General features: G+C 47.2%; 1 long non-coding RNA gene across 1 annotated transcript; it reads right to left on the bottom strand.

Annotated features, from left to right (window-relative positions):
- Positions 1-12897: 12897 nt before the first annotated feature.
- On the bottom strand, positions 12898-20843 carry LOC309831103. Its single transcript, XR_014297554.1, has 3 exons — positions 20796-20843; positions 14407-14552; positions 12898-12957 (listed from the first exon to the last, which is right to left on the bottom strand). It is a non-coding gene; the product is annotated as an uncharacterized lncRNA (long non-coding RNA).
- Positions 20844-24033: the final 3190 nt, after the last annotated feature.

The raw sequence follows: 24033 nt of genomic DNA on the forward strand, positions 1-24033 counted from the left end.
AATCCACACAGCTGAGGTGTGTCCCAACACCCCAGGGGGCTCCTGAGAGGGAAACTATAAACAGTCCGAGGAAAATGGGGTGCTGGTGACATCACTCCACCCCGAGTGAGCCCACCCAGACCAGGCTGCTCTGTCCAAGTCCCAGTTCTTTCCCAGGCTTGTCAAATGGCCCAGTGATTTAGCAAGAAAGCTGTTCTCATCAAGTTCATCCGCGTGCCTCCCATGTGTCCATGAGGCACATGGACGTAAGGGGAAATGAAACTCTTCCAAGAACAGTGACATGATTTTTTTTCTGCCCTCCAGTTCCTACCAACCTAATTCCACCATCCCCCACCCCAGAGTTGTTGCTTGAAAATGCTACAGGGAAAAAAGTGAGAGTGAGAAGGAAGAGATTAAATCTATTTTGTTTCTCTGCTCAAAACTCTTCGGTGGGTCCCATTTTCATGGCTTTGCCTCTTACTAGCTGAGTGTTCTCAGAAAAGTTGTTTAACCTCTCTGTGCTGCAGTTTCTTTAACTAGAATATCAGGATAATAATAGTAACCAACCTCATGCATCGTGAGGACAGAGAGACTTGATACATGTAAAGCACTCGGCACAGTTCCTGACACAGGGTAAGCGTTCAAACTCTGTGGGCACTAATTTGATGGTTCCTCCAAAACTTAAACACAGAATTATATAACCCAGCAGTTCCACTCTTAGGTAAATACCCAAGAGTAATGAAAAGATATGTCTATGCATTTATATCATGGTTCATACAGCATTATTCACAATAGCCAAAAGGTGGGAACAGCTCAACTGTCCGTGAACGGATGAATGGATAAACAAAATGTGGTCTATATCCAAACGATGGAATATTATTCATCCTTGAAAAGGAATGGAATACCGATACATGCTCCGACATGGATGAACCGCAAAAACATGACGCTAAGGGAAAGAAGCCAGGCACAAAAGGTCACATATTATATGATTCTACGTATATGAAATGGCCAGAACTGGCAAACCCATAGGGACAGAAAGCAGGTAAGTGGTTGCCTAGGGCTGGAGGGAGGGGGGACTGGGGAGTGATTATTTATGGGTATGGGGTGTTCTGGGATAATGAAAAACCAGAAAGAGGTGGTGGGTGAATGCACGAAATGCCACTGGATGGTACACTTTCAAGCGGTTGATTGTGCGTTACGTGAACTTCCTATCAGTTTCAAAAAGTTAGCTCACCTACACAGTGTTCAAGAACTGTCTCCATCTGTGGCCTAAGTTCTGGCCTTTGCCAACCTCTCCAGTCGCACCTACCACGAATGCTCCTCTCATGCTTCATGCTTCAGCCGCTCTAAACGACAAATGTAAGTGATCATCACATAGCTGCCATCACTGAGATGTTCTAAATGCCAGGCTATGTGCTAAGTGGGTTCTACGATTACTCTCCATCACTGCGTCTCCGAGATGTTGTGCAACTCTCCAGAGGTCATTTGACTAGCAAGTGGAGAAGGCTGGGTTAGAACCCAGGATTGTCAGATTCCAGGGTCCACATTTGTAACTACTGTGCTATATTACTTCTTCCAACTCACTGTGTTCTTTCATGATTGTCCCTTTGTTCACTGTGTTCCTTTGACCCAAGGTTTCTCAATCTCAGCACTATTGACATTTTGGGTCAGTTAAGTCTGTGTTGTGGGAGCTGTCCTGCTTATTTATTATTTATTTATTTATTTACTTTTGGCTGCGTTGGGTCTTCGTTGCTGCGCGTGGGCTTTCTCTAGTTGCGGCGAGTGGGGGCTACCCTTCGTTGAGTTGCGCTGGCTTCTCATCGCGGTGGCTTCTCTTGTTGCAGAGCACGGGCTCTAGGCACGTGGGCTTCAGTAGTTGTGGCACGAGGGCTCAATAGTTGTGGCGCACGGGCTTAGCTGCTCCGCGGTATGTGGGATCTTCCCGGACCAGGGATCGAACCCGTGTCCTCTGCACTGGCAGGCAGATTCTTAACGACTGTGCCACCAGGGAAGTCTGTCCTCTTATTATAGGATGTTTAACAGCATCCCTGGCCTCTACCCATTAGACGTCAATAGCATCCCCAGGTGTGACAACCAAAAATGTCTCTGGACATTACTAAATGTTATTTAGGAAGGCAAAATCTCCCCTGGTTGAGAACCACTGCCTTGAATGAAAATGATCTCACTGATCACCTACTTTGGCAGACACAGTCATGCTCCCCAAATATTCCATCTGCTCCCCTACATTTCCCAGTTCGTTGCAGTTGATTGAGGCCATGGGCCAAGTTCTAGCTAACGACCTGGGGGTAGAAGCTATGTGTTTCAGCTCCAGGCTGAAGCAATGAAGAGCCCATGCAAGATTCCCCAGTCTCTCTCTTCTTCTGTCACTGTGACCAAGGAGGCCAAGTGGCCCATCCATGTGGCAAGTTCACAAAATGGCAGCACTTCCATCAGGCTGAGTCCCTGAGTGACTGTATGGAACGGAGACCTCACCCGCCTGTGCTAGACACGCAGGGCCCGCAAGGAGCTAACCTACGTTGTGTCAAGCTGCTGAGATTTTGAGGTCTGGTTTGTTATCCATCAGAACCCAGTCTGTCCTGAGGAATACACATGCCTTTGAAAACTCCTCTTCATCCTTCAAAACCTAATGCAGAAGTTGTCCCCTCAGCAAAATGGTTTTTTTAGTCCTCCAGAAAAAGTGACTCTCCCCTCCTTCTATATTCTATATCTATAGATACTTCGATTGCTACTTTCATCACAAGTATGTACATCTTTTAGGAGTCCCAACCCATCCACACCCCCATCACTTACAACCTGTAGAAGAGATGTGTCTATGTTAGTTACTTAGTTAGCTAGCCAGTTAGTTAGTTAGTTAGTATCATGTAAGCCCACTTCTTCAGCCCACCACTATTCAGAATGGGAATAAACCTTTGACCCCAGCTGGGTCAATCCATTCTTTCTCCCAGAAACCAGAAACACAGAGACTCTGGTCAATCTGTGTCAGATGCCAGACTGACAGCAGTCTTGTATAGTTAGGGCTGAAGTGGCCATTGCCATCCATTTGGTGCTGAACTGAGAAAACTATTCTTCAAAGAAAGAGAAAGAATAAAACAGATTACAGAGAGAAACACAGATGAGATGTCATATGGTCGTCAGGAAACAGAGACAGTAACATCTAATCCTGATACTTAGCTCCCCATTCCAATGATATTCTCATCTTGCTACGAACTCATCAGTTTGTAGGGGGGTTTGTTTCTTATAAATAAGAAACTTTGATTAAGACATGAATGATTATTTCTGGAGTAGGCTGTGGTAGCTCTTCTTTATGTCTGCCCGGAATATTTTCCACCCCATTTCTTCTGGTCCCTTGACAACATATTGCACACACTCTCCTCTAGGCCTGGTCTATCATAGAACTAACTCCACACTGTTATAGTGACTGGCAAGGAAGGGCACGTGACCAAAATGGGGCCAATCAGAGCCCTTCCCTGGGATTCACACACTGATGCTGGGAAGAAGATTCTTCCTCCTCTCATGGGGATCAAGGAGCTGTTTGAAGATGCTGAAGGCCATCTCTCCCACCACATGGGTGATATCTGTGGTGGAGCCTGAGATAATAATCCAGGCAGAGGCAAATGGAAGTGAGAGAGGAAGAGGGGAAGAGAGAAAAAGAAAAGGGGGAAATGAATCTTGATTTCAATCCTAGGCCCTGATTCCTACCTTTCTTTTTTCCATTACGTAAGGTACCCTACTCTCCTTTCAAGGGATGTAAACAGTTTAATCCCTTTTCAGGACTTAAGCTAGTGGGATCTGTGTTTCTATCGACTGCTTGCAACTGAAATAATGTGATTTTGTACATCTTTGTCTTCCCAGTAGACTTTAAGTGTCTTGAATAAAAGGACAAAGTCCCATTCATCACTATATCCCAAGTGTCTAGCACAGAGGAGTCGCCAATTTACGTCATTGAATGAAGTTTCTAGAGTCATGGTGTAGCTCAACATTCAATGTATCAGGTCACCTAATAGATGTCATGAAAGCATCTTTGACATCATAATGGAAGCTGCAAAAGTGTTTCAGAGAGGGTCCCCTTGAATCAAACAGATGTGGGTTTGAATCCACCTTCTAGGCCTTGGATAAGTTATGTGGCCTCAAAGAGCCTCAGTTTCCTCATCTGTAAAATGGAGATATTAACAGTATCCACCTCATAAGACTGTTGTAAAGATAAAATTGTATGATAAATGCAAAGTACTTTGGACAGTGCCTTACACAGTGTGCTCAATGCATATAGTTTTATTACTATTATTATTATTACTGTATGATTATTTCTTATGTCATTTAAAAAATATTCTGGTTCTTTCGCAAGATCTTAACCTGAGCCTCAGGGAGACTTTGGGCCACCAATATTGCACTAAACTTGGAGAGCACGTGCATATGGAGTTATTGAAGGAAGAGAGGATCTCACAGAGCTATTGTCAAATTCTCAAAGGGCATCCAAGATCTGCAAGAACTTCTAGGCTGCTAGTGACTCTCAAAACATACATCTGTATCTGATCTAGCAATTCCACTTCTGGTTATGTGCCCAAAAGGACTGAAAGTAGGGACTCAAACAGGTACTTGTACACAGATGTTCATAAAAGCTTTACTCACAATAGCTAAAAGGTGAAAACAACCCAAATGTTCACGGACAGACGAATGGATAAACAAAATGTGGTTTTTATATACAACAGAACACATACCAAGGAAGGAAATTCTGACACCTGCTCAACATGGATGAACCTTGAAGACGTTACGCTAAGTGAAATTATTAGCTGGTCACAAAAGGACAAGTATTGTACGGTTCCACTCCTAGGAGGAACCTAGAGCTGTCAAATTCATAGAAACAAAGTAGAAGAATGATGGCTGTCAGGGGCTGGGGGAAGGGGGGTGGGAATTAGTGTTTAATGGGTACAGATGATGACGAAGTTCCGGAGACGGATGGCGGTGATGGTCGCATAACAATGTGAAGGTACTGGGAATTCCCTGGCGGTCCGGTGGTTAGGACTCCGTGCTTCCACCGCAGGGGGCCCGGGTTCCATCCTTGGTTGGGGAACTAAGATCCCACAAGCTGCACGGTGCAGCCCCAAAAAAAAAAACATTGTGCATGTACTAAATGCCACTAAAATGGACACTTACACATAATCACAGTGGTAGATTTATGTTATGTCTATTTCACCACCATTTTTTAAAGTGAAAAAAAGAACACACACGTCCATGGTCCTCTGACCTTCTGCTACCAAATGCCTTCCTGCCAGCCCCACGCCTACAGATCACCAGATGGACAGAGTGAAGGAAAAGAGGCAAAGAAGGCTCCCTCCTCAGTTGGCCCAAAAGATCCATGTCTTCCAAGAGCACTGTGGCTTCAGCCAAGCCCCAAACACGTCTTGCCTGCAGCACTTCATTCCGGCTGTAATGAAATTACGTGTGTGTGCTTACAGGGAAAGGGAGCGGTATGGTTTTAATTTATTTATGCTCAGCGTCTCAGAACGCAGTAGGGTAGCTGCTGTTTGATGCTGGAGGCATTCTGCAAGGCCTTTGCCTAAGCCTTCGTTCTCTTTGGTAACAAGAAACCAAGGTTAGCTCAGACTAAATTGTCTTGAAAGTCTGAGCGGAGAAGGGGCTCCAAACGTAGAGCTTGCCAAGGAAACACATTCCCTCATCCAAAGTAGGCATGAAATAAGGATCTGGTTCCTGGGACCCAGGGGTTTCCCACAGAATTCAGAAACTCAGAATTATCCCAAAATCTCAGGAGCATTGTGGTACACAGTCATTTGGGAAGAGAGAATAGAGAGAAAAAAAAAAACCTTTATCAAGAACCTACTGTGATGCCAGGAACTTGACAGATGTTCTTTCCATCAAACGCCATTTTTCTGATAGGGAAACTAGGCTCCGAGAAGTAAATCGAATGGATTAAAATGTTAAGTGGAGCTTGAACTTGGATAGGGCTGATGCCAGCGTCTATGTGTTTCAGTTTAACCACCTGTTACCGTTACCATGGCTGTGTAACAAATCACCCCAAACCTGTGATGTCAAACAACCACCATTTTATTATGTTCACAGACTCTATGAGTCCTAAACTTAGAAAAGGTAGAGCAGGTATTATGAGTCAAACTGCGTCCCCCACAAAACATATGTTGAGGTCTTAACCCCCAGTATCTCAGAATGTGACCTGATTTGGAAATAGGGTCTTTACAGAGGTGATCAGGTTAACGTAAGGTCCTTAGGGACACCGAGTCCAAGATGACTGGTGTCCCTATAAAAACAGGATATTTGGTACACTGTTGGTGGGATTGTAAATTGGTGCAACCATTGTGGAAAACAGTATGGAGGGTCCTCAAAAGTTACAAATCGAACTACCATATGACCCAGCAATTTCACTTCTGCGTATTTACACAAAGAAAACAAAAACACTAATTTGAAAAGATATAGGCACCCCAGTGTTCATTCCAGCATTATTTACAATAGCCAAGATATGGAAGCAACTTAAGCGTCCACTGATGGATGAATGGTTAAAGAAGATGTGGCGCATATATATATCCCTATATACAGTGGAAGATTACTCGGCCATAAGAAAAATTCAACCTTGCCATTTGCAGCAACATGGATAAACCTAAAGGGTATTATGCTGAGTGAAATAAGTCAGAGAAAGAAAAATACTGTATGATCTCACTTATGTGTGGAATCTAAAATACAAAACAGATAAACAAAACAAAACCAGACTCATAGATACAGAGAACAAATGGGTGTTTGGCAGAGGGGAGGACATGGAGGAGGGTGCAAAATAGGTACAGAGGATGAAGAGGTACAAAACTCCAGTTATAAAATAAGCCACGGGATGTAATATACAGCATAAGGAATATGGTCAATAGTACTGTAGTAACTTTGTATGGGGACAGATTACTAGACTTATCACGGTGATCGTTTCATAATGTATGCAAAGGTATGCAAAAGTATGCAAATGACTTCCTGTACACCTGAAACTAACATAATATTATACATAAACTATATCTCAATGTTTTTTTGCGGGGGGGGGGGGCCGCGGGACCCACAGGATCTTAGTTCCCCGACCAGGGAGCAAACCCGCGCCCCCTGCAGTGTAAGTGCAGAGTCTTGACCACTGGACCGCCAGGGAAGTCCCTAAATTTTTAAAGAAGGGAAATTTGGAAACCGAGACACATGCACAGAAGAAAGACAACGTGAAGAGACACAGCAAGAAGGCCACGTGAAGATGGATGATTGGAATGCTGCTGCCAGAAGCCAAGGAATGCCAAAGATGCCCAAGGAACGACCAGCAGCTGGAAGAGGTGAGGAAGGATTCTTCCCCTGCAGGCCTCAGAGGGACCACGGCCCTGCCAACACCTTGGTCGTGGACGTCTGGCCTCCAGAACGGTGAGACGATAAAGTTCTGTTGTTTTAAGCCCCCGAGTTTGTGGTGCCTTGTTACGGTGGCCCTAGGAATCTAACACGCTAACGAGAGCAGAGGTCAACACAATGCTGAGTGTTGCGGTGCCAGCTCGTCACATCCCCTGCGTCCAGCCCCAGTCTCCTGGAATCTGCTTTACACATGGGATTTCTGCATGTGATTCTATTTGAAAGTTATTCCATAGTTATAAAAGCACTTTCATCTTACGAGACGGGAGATGGAAACTGAGGTCCAGAGACAAGTAGGACTGGCTCGAGGTCACCCAGGGGCCCAAGCAGCGTCTTAAGACAGGAAGGCAAGCGTCCCGGCTGCCGTTCCTGTTCTCTCTGCTGCCGCCACTCATTTGGGGTAAAGGCCCAGGCAGCTTGGGGACAGGCTGTGTTCAGGGTGTCATTTCGCGTGGCTCCACTTCAGAAGCTTATTCCCCCCCCTTTTCATCGTTGCCCTGAGACTCAAAGATGGTGCCCTGATTGCATCAAGCGCCCAGGCTTCAAGGCCAGCGGGGCGTGAGGGCTGGGCCGCCCCTCCTAACCGTGACCTTACGAGCTGCCCTCTTGGCAAAGGTGAGCGGGGGGTGGGAGCTGGCAGAGCAGGCCTGGGGCACAGGGTTAGGCCCTGATAACCCGAGATCAAAGCAGCCTGTCAGCAGTGTCAGCTGAGAGGCCGCCAAGACAAGCGACGCGGGCAGCTTTATCTCCCCGCTGGCCCGAGAGCCGGGGCGGGGAAAGCACCACGGTTCCCGGAAACTATTTCTGGAAGGCCAGGAGGGAGCTGATGGGGCCCTTGCTCATGGCACGCTGGCTCCGGGTCTCCTGCAATCTCATGCACCCCGCCTGGTTTCCTCTGTCTCGCGCTTGGGTTCTTTCCTGCTCTTTCATCCACAGTTTTCCATTTTCATCTGTCCGTGTGCTCACACACAACAAAGATGGTTTTCTCAGCCCTGCAGTTCCCGCTTTCCATTTCTCTCTTTCACACACAGAAGATGGCTGTTGCCCTCACCTCCCTGCCAACACACACACAGCTGCCTCTCTGCCTCCTGGCCCTGTCCATCCTCACACTCGCAGACAACCAGATTTCTTCCACCTTCCTTTATACACGTGTGCATTTTCGCACACATACGTACACACACACACACACACACACACTCACACCTGCCTGGTTTCCAATCTCCAAACCCTCTTAAACCAGAATCCAAAGACAGCTGCCAATCAAAACAATAAAAACTCCTGGCCTTGCTCTCAGTTATTATGAACTCTGGGACCATTTCCACCAGCCGATGCCTGGACTTTTTATTTTTTTTCCCTTCAAGGTGTTGACCCTTTCATTTGCAGCTGGAAGAAACCCAGCCACTGTTCCTGCTCCAGCTGTGGCCTCTGTCAGCTGGGCAGCCCACAGCTGGCCAGTTTCAAACACACCCACTGGAGCCCAGTTACCTGGGCACTTTTAAAAAGGAAGAAGGGGGCTTCCCTGGTGGCGCAGTGGTTGAGAGTCCGCCTGCCGATGCAGGGGACATGGGTTCGTGCCCCGGTCCGGGAAGATCCCACATGCCGCGGAGCGGCTGGGCCCGTGAGCCATGGCCGCTGAGCCTGCGCGTCCGGAGCCTGTGCTTCGGAACGGGAGAGGCCACAACAGTGAGAGGCCCGCGTACCACAAAAAATAAATAAATAAATAAATATAAATAAAAAGGAAGAAGGGGGGAGGGGAGGGAATCTACATTCCCAATACATTATCTGAGAGATTCCAGAAACTTCCACACACCAAAAGTTTGAATTTTCCTCTCTACCCTTAAACTCACACCTGATCTCTTGACCGGGTGTCCAGCCTGGCCAAAAGGAAGAGAGAGGGAGAGGGACATTGATGTATTTGCTACTTTCTGCCATCAGCACCTGCAGGCTTCAGAATTTCCTCAGACTAGCTGGGCTGGGACTTCCCTGGCGGTCCAGTGGTTAGGACTCCGCACTTCCACTGCAGGGGATACGGGTTCCATCTGGGTCGGGGAACTAAGAGCTCACATGCCGAGAGGTGCAGCCCAAAAAAAAGAAGAAAAGAGAAAAGAATAGCTGGGCTGGTGGAATGGGAGACGGGATGGGTTCAGGGAGTCACGCCCTTGCCTAGAGGCAAAGGGAAGGAAAGGAGCATTTATGGAGCCCCTGCTGTGTGCTGGGTACCTTTCCCATCTGTTCTGGGAAATGTCCAAGAGGCTGTGGGTCCCGCACTCAGCACAGTGCCTGGCGCATAATAAACACTCAATACTTTGCAAATACGTTGCTCTTTTTCTTAGCACCTTCACAACACTCTTCCATGGATATCCCCATTTTGTCAATGAGGAAAATGAAGCTCAGAGGGGTTTGGTGACAACCACCTAACGCAGCCCATACATGCCAGAGCCCGGCTCTCCCCCCCACACCCTTCCTGCCAGCCACGTAGCAGCATGCTTGATCGGGGGAAATTGTATTGCATCCTTTTGCTTCTCTCACAGAATCAGGTTTTGGAAATGCGCTTTTCCTAGCTTCTTGTGGGTCTGGTTAAATCTGAGTATGACACCTGAAAGGGCTCCTACAGACCCCCTACAACCCAATCACTGATGCTGAGATTAAAAGCAAACTGAAGCAAGGGGAAGAATAGAGGGGCTGTGTAGTTTTCACCTACCCTTATCAGGGTAACAGCTTCTCAACGTTGCTTTGGGAAAACAAACGTTCTTTTACTGGGTATAATCATAGTGGAGCTGTCGATCACGAGCTCACCACCAAAGGGAGGGCCTAGGACCCAAGCTCAGCCAATCAGATGCTCCCTCCCAGGAATTTGCATCCAAATTCTTCACCCGAGTCCGTGAAGCCCTGTTACCCAGTTCCCTTAGCGCCTGTTTTTTTGTTGTTGTTGTTGTTTTGTTTTGTTGTTTGTTGTTGTTTTGCAGTACGCGGGCCTCTCACTGTTGTGGCCTGTCCCGTTGCGGAGCACAGGCTCCAGACGTGCAGGCTCAGCGGCCATGGCCCACGGGCCCAGCCGCTCCGCGGCATGTGGGGTCTTCCCGGACCAGGGCACGAACCCATGTCCCCTGCATTGGCAGGCGGACTCTCAACCACTGCGCCACCAGGGAAGCCAAGCGCCTGTTTGTTTCGGTGGCTTTGTTCCTCTATTCTACAATCTCCCTCCTATTCTTCCAGTAAATTCCTTCTTGGCATACGTTAATGAAAGTCACTTTTGTTGCTTGCAATCAGAGAATTCTAGGTGATACAGGAAGGCATGCAACCGAAATCACCCAGCAAGGCAGTGGCAGTGAGGAGACTGGAACCCATTTCTGAATCCCAGTTCGTTACTTCCTCTCGGGCCTGGAAAGACGTAAGCGGCTTAATTCTTTCTTTCACCCTCTGTATCACTTAACAGCTCTGAGCCTCAATTGCCATAACGGAAAAAAAAATTGGAATATTAGGTCAAATACTATGAAATTGCAAGTTTTACAGTTCCAAAAAAGGGCAAATATGGGACTTGCCCTGGTGGTCCAGTGGTTAAGACCCCGTGCTTCCACTGCAGGGGACACCGGTTCAATCCCTGGTCGGGGAACTAAGATCCCACTTGCTGCGCAGTGCGGCCAAAAGATTAAATAATAGGGCTTCCCTGGTGGCGCAGTGGTTGAGAGTCCGCCTGCCGATGCAGGGGACACGGGTTCGTGCCCCGGTCCGGGAGGATCCCACATGCCGCGGAGCGGCTGGGCCCGTGAGCCATGGCCGCTGAGCCTGCGCGTCCGGAGCCTGTGCCCCGCAACGGGAGAGGCCACAACAGTGAGAGGCCCGCGTACTGCAAAAAAAAAAAAAAAAAAAAAAAAGATTAAATAATAAAAAATATAAAAGGGCAAATAGATTGGCAATATCATATGAAATGTGTCCAGATCCCAATTCCAGTTCATCAGGAGGGTTTTTCCACATTAACAAGGAATCCTCTGGACACCCAGCTGGTGTTCAGTTTCAATTCTGACACTACGTGGAGATAGGGTCAGATTCCACTGGTTAAGGGCTCAGTCCCACGAGACTGTCCCTCCTGCCCCACCCCACCCCATCACACACCAGTCAAAAGCCCAAGTTGTTACTCCTGCTTCTGACCTACCAGTCACAAACTGGGGGTTCCAAAGACCCCCTCCAACTCAGGATCCCTGTTGGAAGTACAGATTGTTACCTATACTTCAGACCAACTAGCTATAAATCAGGGGTGCCCATCACCCCCCGCCTCGGGTTCAATTAATTTGCTAGAGCAGCTTACAGAACTCAGGAAACCCATTTACTCACTAGATTACCAGTTCATTATAAAAGCATGTAACTCAAGAATAACCAGATGGGAGAGATGCATGGGGCAGGGCACGTGGGAAAGGGCACCAGGCTTCTATGCCCTCTCTGAGGGCACCATTCTCCCCAAACATCCATGGGTTCGCCGACCTAGAAGCTCTCGGAACCTTCTCCTTTTGTGGTTTTTATGGAGGCTTCATTGCACAACCATGATTGATTACATCATTGACCATTGGCAATGGGTATCACTCTCTAGCCCCTCCCCACCTCCCCGGAGGTTGGGAGTGGGGCTGAAAGTTCCAACCCTCTAATCCCTTGATTGGATATCCGGGCAATCAGCCCCCATCCTTAGGTGCTTCCAAAAGTCACCTCATTCACATAACAAAAGACACATTTATCAGCTCTCATCACTCAGGAAATTCCAAGGGTTTTAGGAGCTCTGTGCCAGAAACAGGAACGAAGACCAGATACATATTTCTTATCGTAAATCAGAATATCACAATCACCGACGCCCCACCTGGACTCATCCGGCCCTCGTCTCACTGGTGGTGTGTAGCCCTCGTCTCCAAGATCTCAGAATGGGAATGTAATGACTTCTGTGACTCCAAAGTCCAGGAGTGGATTCTAGTCTCAGGCAGAGATGTAGCCAAACATTCAGACTAAGCCTTTGTGAATTTCCCCTCCCAGCTCTCAGCTGCAAGTCTCATTGAGTTGACTTTCTTCCAAACAGGCTCTCACCTCATGGTAGCAAAGAAGACCCTCAGAAACTCCAAGCTAACATCCTACTAAAGTGGCAACTCCAGCCAAGAAGGTGTTCCAATTTCTTCCCCATCCTATTAAGAGTCCCAAGAATGAATCCCATTGTCCTTCCTGGCTTAGGTCGGTCACGTGGTCAGCCATGAGCCAATCACTCTGGCCAGGCGTCAGAATGTTCAGATCGGTCAGGCCTTGGTCACGCGCCCACCCCTGGACCTTGGGGATGTGGGTCAGCTTCACCTGAATTGTCTGGACACAGAACAGAGGAGGAGCAGCTTCCAAAGGAAAAATCAGGGTGATGTACACAAAAGGAAAAGCAGGAAAAACTGTCGATGCCCACCCTATATGTCCTGCTGGTTCACAGTGGCACAGCTGTACGTAGTTCAATGCACAGATCTGGGTCATACATACCTGCATCTGAAAGCTGCCTCCATCACTTTCCAGAACTTGGGTAAAGGTAATCTCACTGAGCATCAGTTTCCTCATCTGTAAAGTGGACAGAAAACAAGTTTCAGCTCACAGATTTATAAAGATGAGAACAAATGCAAAAATAATAGGAAGTCTGTCACAAAACCAGTAATAATAATACAGTAGTTACTTTGAAAAAATCTCCGTTCTCAATGTCCATAAATATCCTAGTACCTGGCTTCTAGACGGGATTCTCTTGTCTTTCTTTCTCTGTCCTCTTTCTTCCTCAGTTATTTGATGCTTTGCCTTTTTTTTTTTTTCCTTGCAAAGAGTAAATACACACACACATACCCCCCCCACATACACACTCACAAACACGAGTCCAGCCCAAATAACCCACTCATATAAAATAGAGGAGGAAGTGAAGATCTGTGGAATTCATTTATATTCAGCTGTGAGCAGCTAGAGACTCTCGTGTAGTGGAAAATATGCAAAAGGCTTAAAGGAGGAAAGAAGATATTAAAATTGTAATTTTCCCAATCATATTGAGACATTTCGTTCAGCCCTAATGACAGGATGCATAGCACATCTGTCAAAAACTGTGCTGCATCTCCAACCAGAAACTAAATAAATTGAGTTTCTGCTCAGTGACAGCATAGGCTGAGATTGCTATCGGTTTTGTTCCACTTTTGTTTGGTTTTTTTTTGCCTTTTTTTCTCTCCAAGCCATTTTGGTTTTGTTACCGTCTTTGTGAGATTTGCTCCTGTTTTCTCTCTGGTTCTCCTTTCTTCCACGCAAGTGGGAAAGGACCTGAGTCTGCATGGACCACGAAAATCCACCGGACAGCTTCCAGAGGCTCCACATAGGTCGCAGGTTACAGTATAAGGTCTAATGATCAGGCCCTGAGGGTCCCACCTGGACGCCGACTTCAGCAAAGACCCCATATCTGCTCCTTTTTCTAGTGGCCGATGCAGGAGGCCAAGATCAATTAGGCAGAGAAAGGCTGTGATTTGGTGTCCCACGTGGTCTGTGGTTGAACTGATATTAGCTAGTGGTGGGCAAAAAACTGATGAAATCTATGGTCGATGGGTGAGAGAAGGACACAGTTTCAAGGATAAATCTGGGCACTTCCTTGGGTCTGAAGAAGCTAATTTAGTGGTGAGCTAATTTCCTAGGTTCCTAGGATTTCCACTGACATCAGTGGAGCCCCACTAATGCAAGATCAGCATCGGGGGCTTCTCGGCTGGATATCTTTTTTGTTGCTGTTTTGTTTATTTCTTTTTGAAGCTTAATCAATTGTAGAGCTATCTGGTGGGATCTATAGCCCCATGAGCTATATTTTATATATAGGTTTGTTTTCTATTTTTTGGCCATTTGGGATCTGAGTTCCCTGACCAGGGATCGAACCCGCTACCCCTACATTGGGAGCGTGGAGTCTTAACCACTGGACCACCGGGGAAGTCCTATTGGCTGGATATCCTGATGGCACTCCACCATGCTGGTGCTCAGGTCATCTCACCCACATACCTTAAGGTGTGGCACTCCTTTCTGCCTTTCAGGGTAACACTAGGGCACCAGCCTCAGAGGGACAAGGGACGGCAAAGTCCAGAGATGTAATCAACACACTGAAATCGCACATCCTCGAATGGATGGGGCATTCAAGAGCGGAAAACCTGAAAGTGAGCCAGAGGAACTTGGATCAATTAGATGCAAGGAAGAGATAGCTGAGGAACTCTTGAAAATATTTTCCAAGCCAGTGGCAAGAGAATGAGCTTGGAGAGGGAGACGTGGGCCAGATCTGGAAGGATTCGAGCATCACCCTAGGCACACATGGGAGCCATGGAAAGGCGGAGAGCAGGGCAGTGATGATCAGAGTTGCATTTCAGAAGATCACGCAGGCTGTGGGGTAAAGAATGGATGGAGGGAGGGAAGAGTGGAAACAGTTGACAGAAGGCTCCTGCGGAAATCCAGAAAAGGGAGGGAGATGGGCAGATCGAAGACATTGGGAAGAGAATGGAGACAAGTCAACAGCTCCAAGAACTGTTCAAGAAATAGGATTAGAAAGAAAGACAGTTTTAGGCACAAGAGGCAAGGGGTGAGCACCTAAAAACTTCCACCCTAAGAAGAGTTAGTCTAAGCTATTCCCCTACCTTTAGTTTATCTAACACAAGTTAGAAATCTTTTTTTTTTTTTTCCTTTAAATTGTGCTCATGGACCTGTGGTATCCCTACATGTCTCCTGTCATCGTCCTTGTGCAGAATGCTTGATCTAGCAGGCTCTGAAATCAGACTGCCAGGGTACGGTTGTATTACTTAGAGTCTTCATTAGAAGCATGTAGAGATTGGATGCGTTTAATAGTTCCCTTTGATGATCTTAGTAGGTGAGAAGAATTAGTATGTGAGAAGAATTAGGAGTCGTAGTAGTAGGTGAGAAGAATTAAAGGGATGCGATTTCGAAGGCTCCAGAACATTTAGCAAGCCAATGTCCTTATCCAAATTCAAAAGGATGTGATCTTAATGCAGCCCTTGGCAGTGGAGTCAGGAAGGCAAAGCTGTGATGGAGAGACACTGTTCTATGTAAAGAAGAGAAAAAATACTTTCAGGAACTCAAAGCTTAGAGTTAATATTGAAGAAACACTGAATGGTTCCCAGCCCTCTAGCGAAAAGCACACGTATCTGCCAGCCTGTGTCAAATACCAGCTAATCAACCATCCAAGTTGCTAATATTGTCCATCCAGTGGATCTTATCCAAACAGGCTGTCCTCAGGCTGAACAGGGCACAACTAAAGGAGTAACCAGGGTGGGTAAGCTCACCACCCTAGAGTAAATTAAGAGCTCACTACTCAATCCAGATCACAAATGGAAATGTTCTACGTGGACATTGGCCATCCTTCGTGAGTAAGGTAACTGATCATCCCAGTGGGTCTGGGACTTTCAGGGCTCAAATAGGGAAAGCCCCAGGCAAAGTCAGACCCCTGAGCCCCACTTGGAGCTCACATCACCATTTTGAATGGTATCCTTTTCAATGGTGAGTTCAGAAAACATATTGACCAATGTGGGGTCCGTGTTACTGGGAAGGAAAGAAACTCAATTTGCTCCCTTGCATCTGTTCCATCCATCTTTTCCGGTGGAAAGGAAATTGGTACAGCTACAGCGGTGAGTGCGTGCTCTGAAATCAGATGCAATGGGCTTAAATACTTGCTTTCCTCTATAAAATGGGAACATGCCTAACTCATGCCTCTGATGTTAGCAAACGTATGGGAACACAGTGCTGAACACGCTGCCCGGCTTGTAGTAAGTATTCAAATCCATGAGCTGTTTTTTTATTATTAGAACTTTCCATCAAGCCCCACCCCAACCCCAATCCTCTTGAAGGAACGCTACTTAGAGCTTCTAATCTCTCTCTTGGCATTTCCCATTTGACCTAGGCTTTGAGGAGCTTCTGTAATTCATCCTCCCTTCCCCGGGCCTTAACTGATAGAGTCCAGTTACCAGGTTCCTCTTTGCAAATTTGTAACTGAGAAGATCTAGAAAACCTTTGACTAAAGTGACTAACATGACTGAATATGAAAGGAAAGCAGAACAATCGTGTCTTTCCCTAAGAAGGAATGGGTTATCTCTAGGGGGAAGGGAGTTTTCTAAGTCCCGAAGATGTTTGTTAATGGACATAATGTGTATCAAAAGCTTAACGCGATGATCCAAACAAGGCCACCGTCAAATTATTATCTCCTCCCTGAACAATGGCAGTGGCCTCCTACCTGGACTACTGCTTCTGCCTTTTGGCCCAAGAGTCTGTTCTCCACCCTGCAGCCAGAGGGATCTCTTTATTTATTTATTTATTTGGGCGCGGGGGAGGGGGGGCGCTGTGCCACATGGCTTGCAGGATCTCTGGCTCCCAGACCAGGGACTGAAGCCAGGCCACGGCAGTGAAAGCACCAAATGCTAAGCACTGGACTTAGGGAACTCCCCAAAGGGATTTTTTTTTTTTTTTTTTTTTTTTTTTGCTGTACGCGGGTCTCTCACTGTTGTGGCCTCTCCCATTGCGGAGCACAGGCTCCGGACGCGCAGGCTCAGCGGCCATGGCTCATGGGCCCAGCCGCTCCGAGGCATGTGGGATCTTCCCGGACCGGGGCACGAACCCGCGTCCCCTGCATCGGCAGGCGGACTCTCAACCACTGCGCCACCAGGGAAGCTCCCCAGAGGGATCTTTTAAAAATGTAAGGCAGCTTGCCCTGGTGTCCGTCATCAACAGGAGAAAGGATAAACTGGTATATCCAGGCAAAGAAATACTACCTCACAATAAACAACAAAAAAGTATTGGTCCAAATTCGAGCATGGGTGAATTTCAAATACATTCTGCTGTGTGAAAGAAGCCTTACACAAGACTACATACTGCATGATTCCATTTATATAAAGTTCTGGAATAGGCAAAACTCACATATGGTGAGAAAAATAAGAACAGTGGTTGCCTGGGGGCAGGCCAGGAGGGAGAGGTACAGCGATAATACTCTCTAGCTTGATAGCGGTTAGGGCTGCACAGGTATGTCAAAAATTGTCAAAATTCAAAGAATGACATGCTTAAGATTTGTGCATTTCACTGTATGTAAATTTTCTCTTTAGAAACAAATATTAAACTCTGCTTAGTGATATGCATGCCTAAATGTTTGGGGATGAGGTCACAGGATGTCTGCAAGTTATTTTTGAAATGCAACAAAACAAAAAGAGGAACTGATAGATGGGTAGAGGGATGAATACAGGAGTAGACGTGTGATGAAGCCAACAGAGGAAATTGTGAAGTGTAGAACCCACTCGGTGGGTACATGGGTCCTCTCTACATAATTTTTCAACTTCTCTATATGCTTGAAATTTTTCATAATAAAAAATGGGGGAAATTCCCTGGTGGTCCAGTGGTTAGAACTCCAAGCTTTCGCTGCTGAGGGCCCGGGCTTCGATCCCTGGTAGGGGAGCTAAGATCCCACAAACTGTAGCAGTGTGGCTAAAAAAAATTTTTTTAATAAAAAATAAATTTTAAAAATGGGGTGGGGTGGGAAGGGGAGTAGAAAGGGAGATATGTCACTCCTTTTTAAAATAGCTTCCCTGTTCTGGTCAGATGCAAAGCCACAGCACTTGCCCTAGCAGGGTCTACAGGGTCTGGGCTCCTTCTGACTCCTAACTCTCTGGCCTCATTTCCTGCCACCATCTAAACAATCTGCAACGATGATTGAAGCCTCTCGACCACTTTACTTACAGCCATGGCAGCCTCTTGTGCATCCTCCCACATACCAACCTTGTTCTGGTGTCAGAGCCTTTGCTCTTCTGTTCCTTCTGCCTGGAACACTGTTCCCCCATTTCACAAGCTCGATTCCCTGACTCCTGCAGTCTCTGTCCTCGTGTCACCTCCTGACTACTCAATATGAAACAGCACTTCCTCCCATCACTCTCCATCCCTTTACTTATTTTAGGTTTTTATCACCTGCTGGTACAATATTCATTTGTTTATTGCCTATCCCCGCTCCCCGCCCCCAGCAATATAGCCACTTTGCTTTGTTCCTTGTGGCATGTTGGCACCTAGAATGGTACCTGAAAGATGTTCCTTCAATACTCATTTAATAAACACATGAATGAATGCATGTGATGCTGACACCACCAATAGTAATCTTAACTGAGTACCTGGTAAGTGCTGGCCCGGAGCTAAACCATTGACTCCCATGCTGTCAAATAGCCTATGGCTATTTTGACAACTGAGAAAAATCGGAGTTTGAAAGATTGATTTACCCAAAGACAAGGGTCAGGGCTGGAAAAATCCAACCTAGTTCTTCAGTTCCAAAGCCCAGAATCTTTCCACCTTGCCACAGGGCAGGGAGGGTCTAGAAGAGGGAGTCACATGGGAGAGAAGGTGTAAGCAGGTCGCCAGGACTACCCTAACTGCAGACCGAAAGACCCAGGTGCTGGACTTCCCTGGTGGTGCGGTAGCCCGTGCGCCACAACCACTGAGCCGGCACTCTATAGAGCCCGCGAGCTACAGCTACTGAGCCCATGTGCCACAATGACCCAAGCCCACGCGCCTAGAGCCTGTGCTCTGCAACAAGAGAAGCCACCGCAACGAGAAGCTGGTGCATCGCAAGGAAGAGTAGCCCCCGCTTGCTGCAACTAGAGAAAGCCCTCGTGCAGCAACAAAGACCCAACGCGGCCAAAAATAAATTAATTAATTAATTAAAAAAAAAGACCCAGGTGCCCACACATCCAAGGACATCACTCTTCTCCATTGTCAAACTTCCAATGACACCTGGTGCCCCCGGCCCCCAGTCTACCAGGGTCAAATGGGCTGAACAGCGTTACTACTGGGCTTCCAACTTGAGTGGCTCTGGTACCTCATGGTCTGTGTTTTTTTGGTTTTTTGGGTTGTTTTTTGGGTTTTGGTTTTTTGTTTTTGGCTGTGCCACGTGGCTTCCAGGATCTTAGTTCTCGCACCAGGAATTGAACCCAGGCCCCAGCAGTGAAAGAGCAGAGTCCTAACCACTGGACCGCCAGGAAAGTCCCTGGTCTGTGTTAATAAACTGCCTCTCAGTTGCAAAGATGACCTTAACTCCCACGTCAAACATCTTTCTTCTGTTTCCTCTTATACACAGGCTATATCTATTGACCTTAACACAGCATTTTTTTTTAATAAGTGCTGAAAAATGTTAGTTTTCTCCAAGGTTAACTAGTCCATATCAGATGATCAGGTTCAACATATGGGGGAAAAAATGTCAAGAACATTTGCAATTATTCCCAGATAGTCAGTCAGTGAATGGGCATTCGAGAAGGGAGGGGCACGTCAGTTGTTGCTACATGTGTGTACTGAGCACCTACTACGTGCCAGGCATCGTATCACACGCTAGGGGATGAGGAAGTGGGGAATGGAGTGCGTTCCCGGCAGAGCTCAGTCACTTCCTGTGTGACCTTGGCCAAGTTACTCGAGCACTCTTGGCCAAGTTACTCGGTTGCCTCATCTGAAAAGTGGAGATAATTTCCCCTCCTTAAAAATGCTTTTATTGTGAGGAACACAGGAGACAATGTACATTACAGGGTCTAACACAGTGGCCAGAAGACAATAGCCCAGGAAAAACATGCTAGTTCTGTGCCCACGTCTCCCTCCCCTGCTCCCTCCCACTTCAAGGAGACCCTGAGACATACATGGGGAATTCTGAGGTCTGGGCAGACCAGGTTAAGTGCTCCAAGTGAGGAAGTGACCCACAGACTATTTAATTCTTTAATTCTATGCCTAGGAATAACTCACAAAGGAGGTATTTCTGTCCCCATGTTACAGATGGGAAAACTAAAGTTCAGAGAGAATAAGTAACTTGGCCAAGATAATACGGTTTTTAAGCGTTAGAACCCTCCGGTTCTTGTCTTGTTCACCTCATGGTAGAGAGAGATGGATTCCAACCAGCTGCGGAAATCCAGACGGCTACTTGGAGGATGTAGCCATGTCAAGAGTCCATTTTCACAGCATAAAGATCCGTTTTCCTCTAATACCAAACTCGGCATTCCTGAGGAGTCTGTGTCCTGGATTCCATAACCCAGAGCTTTGCCACTTTCCTTCCAGTTTTGGCTTTAGCCCAAGTGGACATCAGGACAAATTTCCTCCTCTGAACACAAGTAAAACATTCAGATTCACAGAGACCTCCACCCGACACCACCCATCTCCTTCCCCTGTTATCCCCATATCTAAAGAGATTTGAGAAAGATGCTGCTCGAAATCTCTTTGTGAACTCCCTCCCGCTGGTTCGTTATGTCAGACCTACTTTTTTGTCTCTGACAGGGTTTTTTAAAAAGGAGAGGGGAAATCCAGCAGATACCAAGACGTCCTCCTCAGACTGGAGGACTGACCACCCTACCATTAAAAATACGCATGTTCTGGTTATCTACAATTACCTGTTTGTCTGGGAAGGCTTTTTCTCTTTCTTCCATGTCCCCTAGCTGTGTATACAGGGAAGAGGACGGTGCTGAGCCGGTAAGATTTTTTTTTTCCCCTCCCTGTGTTTATCCACCAAAGAAAGTATTTTAAGTACTTTGTTTCCATTATGCTATTCTGAGCCCATTACTTGGTGGGGTGATTAAAGATGGCTTTTGGCAAGAGAAGAGAAAGCAAAGTGTTTGTTACTTAAATGACTGCTAGCCTTTCCCAGGCAGTCTTCAAAGGGGAAAACATAAACACATGGCATTCAAAATACATATTGGCTTGGTACTGGGAGCCCTGGAGGACATCTGGCCCTTCACCTTTGCCTGGAATCTGAGGAGCTGGGACAGGAGGCATGAAAAGGGCTCCTTCTAGGGCATCTTGAAGGCAACTGACCTCTCTGGGTCCTTCTATCTTCCTCCGCACCTGTGTGGTCCTTGATTCTTTCCCCTGGCTGGGGTCTTCTTGGGTTACTTCCCAACCCTTCCAACTGTGTTTGGATACAACCATGGACAAGACATATGGGCTCTCTACGTTCGGTTCACGGGGCTTAAAGTGTTCTGGCATGGTCTACAGGCCTTAATCAAAAGAATCCCACAAGCATGTTTCCAAGAGGTGATAAAGTTCACAATGGAGAAGGACGAGGCGTGTAATGGGCCTGGGAGTAGGAATCAGAATTTCTCTTGGGGTCAGGGAGGACTTCCTTTCATGTGCAAATCTGAAAGATAAGCCCAAACTGGGTAGGAAGGGGTCTCCTAAGCAAAGGCAGCGAGGAGACAACAGGACTTTTTTTCAAAAAAGGGAAAGAAGGTGGGGTAGCTGGAATCCAGAGGACAAGGGCAAGGTGATGTAAACAGGTCAGAGAGGTCTTGAGTGCCCCTCCCCCCAGTATAACCACATAGCAGGTGTATGTAACAAGGTAGCGAAAATAGGAGTGGGAGGAGGAAATGTCAGCTAGAATAGAAGGGGCCAATCCCTGCTTGCTTATCTTAACAGCCAGGTGGCCTTTGGGCAAGAAATTTCACTGCCGTAAGCCTCCATTTCCTCATCTGTCAAATGGGTATCATTTGCCCTACCTCAGAGGGCGCGTGGTACATAGTTGGAGCTTAACTTCAATGCTGCACTTTTCTTTTTTCACTGAGTATCTTGGGAGACTTGCATGAAAAAACCCCATCTCTGATCGATGGCTTATTTGGATGAAGGCCCAAGACCTGTCAGTCCCACTGGCCAGGGGACCTCCCTGCAAGGTTGTTGTAATCACTTACCCTCCATCCCTCCAGTCAGAAGGCGCCTCTTCGAAGTCAACATCTGATCTCTCCCCGGGATCTTGGGGACATTACTATCTCCCTGGCCTATCTCCCAAACTACTGGGACAAGCCAAGGAGATAAAGGGTGGGTGAGGTCTTTAGAGGATTCCTGTTCCCCTCCCTGGGCTGGGGAGGAAATCTGCATTGGTCTAGATACGGTTACAAGTTGCACAAAAGCATTTTCCCTGAACTCACACCCTTAAGTCAAGGGCCTCTAGAATTCAAAATGGCACCTGCAAGTTCGGGCATGTCCAGGGCGCTGAAAACATCTGGGAATCTCTCTCTCCTGGAGCCAAGCGGGCAGCTTCAGAACTCCAACTGCTCAGGCAAAGTGAAAGCACAGGCTGGGGCAGCCTCCGTGCTTCCTCTGCTCTGACATCTTGGGCGCCAGCTCCACGCTGGGTGCTTTTCTCCACCCCTCTTCATTTCCTGGTCTCCACCATTCTGGAGGACAGGGATATGCCTTCTCACTTTTGACAGATTTGATCAAGTGAGAAATTCAGCTACTTGCCCGGAGTCTCAGTTATGAAATGGAAAAGAGAACTCCTGATTCTGAACGCAACACAGGTCTTTAGTCTTCGATGCTGTCTGGACGGTTATGTAGCCACGCCCCCCCTCCATCCAAAAATTAGATTACCTGGGACCCAAGGAGGCCCCCGAAGAATGCTCAGGTGGATGGAAGCCTCCAGGTGGGGGGGTCTTTGCTTTGAATGTTGAAATTGGATTTCTAGAGACTCCCAGGCTACCAACAGATCACTGACATCTTACATCCTCTTAGTCCTCTTCCAATCCCATCTCCTCTGCTAACCTCACTCGAGTTCTAGAAGGTACAACCACAATCACCATAGTCATGATTGGCCCCATTTATTAAGTACTCTCTAAGTGTTAGATACGGACCCAAGCAATATGTATTTCCTCACGGTATGAATTTCAGCACCTGATAAACTGCTGCATCATCATCCCCATTTCACAGATGAGCAAAGTAAGGCTCAGAGCGGGGAAAGTCTTCACCCAAGGGCACAGCTGGTAAGTGGCAGAGTCAAATCTGAAATTCCATCTGGCTGATCCCCAGTTCTCAACCACCTCAACACTGCCTGCTTTTCTGCCTTCACACTTCGACAACGGTCAAAAAGACAGCACCAAAATCTAGTGAAATTCTGCCCGACGAATCCTGAGGCCCCACCCAGGTTTGCCTGTCCCTCTCCACCTCCACCTCCAGGCATCAGGGTCCCCGCCTGTGGAATAAAGAGCCCCAAGGTATTGCTCAAATCCTGACAACATCAACTCAATGCAGAAGCAGCATCCCCCGCGTCCTCAACCCCATCCCACTTCTCAGTCCTCCTTAGGACCCTTCTCTCTTCATACGGAAAATGCGTGAGGGCTTCAACAACTCACCGTGTTTCTCTTGCAGACTTCCAAGGAGGAAAGAAGTTGCCTGAAGTCATAGCTGGGCTCCTTTGGGCCCCAGGGCAACACACCCTGGGCTTTCCCTTAGGCTGTTCCCATTCTGGGAGCTTCACCTGGCCTTTTCCATGCCTGAAATTCTCCTTCATTGACTAGAGTCCAGATCCTGAGGTTGGAATCTGAGCCTTGCCCTCCAGGATTTAGCCCCATCTTGACTGTGAGCTTTGAGAAGGGGTAGACCTAAGCCTTTAGGGCCAGACAGAGCTGGATTCGCATCTCAGTACTGCCAGGAACCAGCTGCACTGTCCTTGTCCCTGTGAAAGACACTTAGGGGTTCAACATGGATAAAGGTCCTACTGTGTGTTAGGAACTTTGTTACAGGTCACAGTGTTGCATAGAGAAACAAGATCCCTGCCATCTCAGAGCTTGCTTTCTAGCTGGAAAAGGGAGAGGGGAGCAAGTACATAGGAGATTTTCAGAGGTAAATAAAAGAAGGTAGAAG

This window comes from Grampus griseus (assembly GCF_964374135.1).
Source record: "Grampus griseus genome assembly, chromosome: 12".
Taxonomy (NCBI): Eukaryota; Metazoa; Chordata; class Mammalia; order Artiodactyla; family Delphinidae; genus Grampus; species Grampus griseus.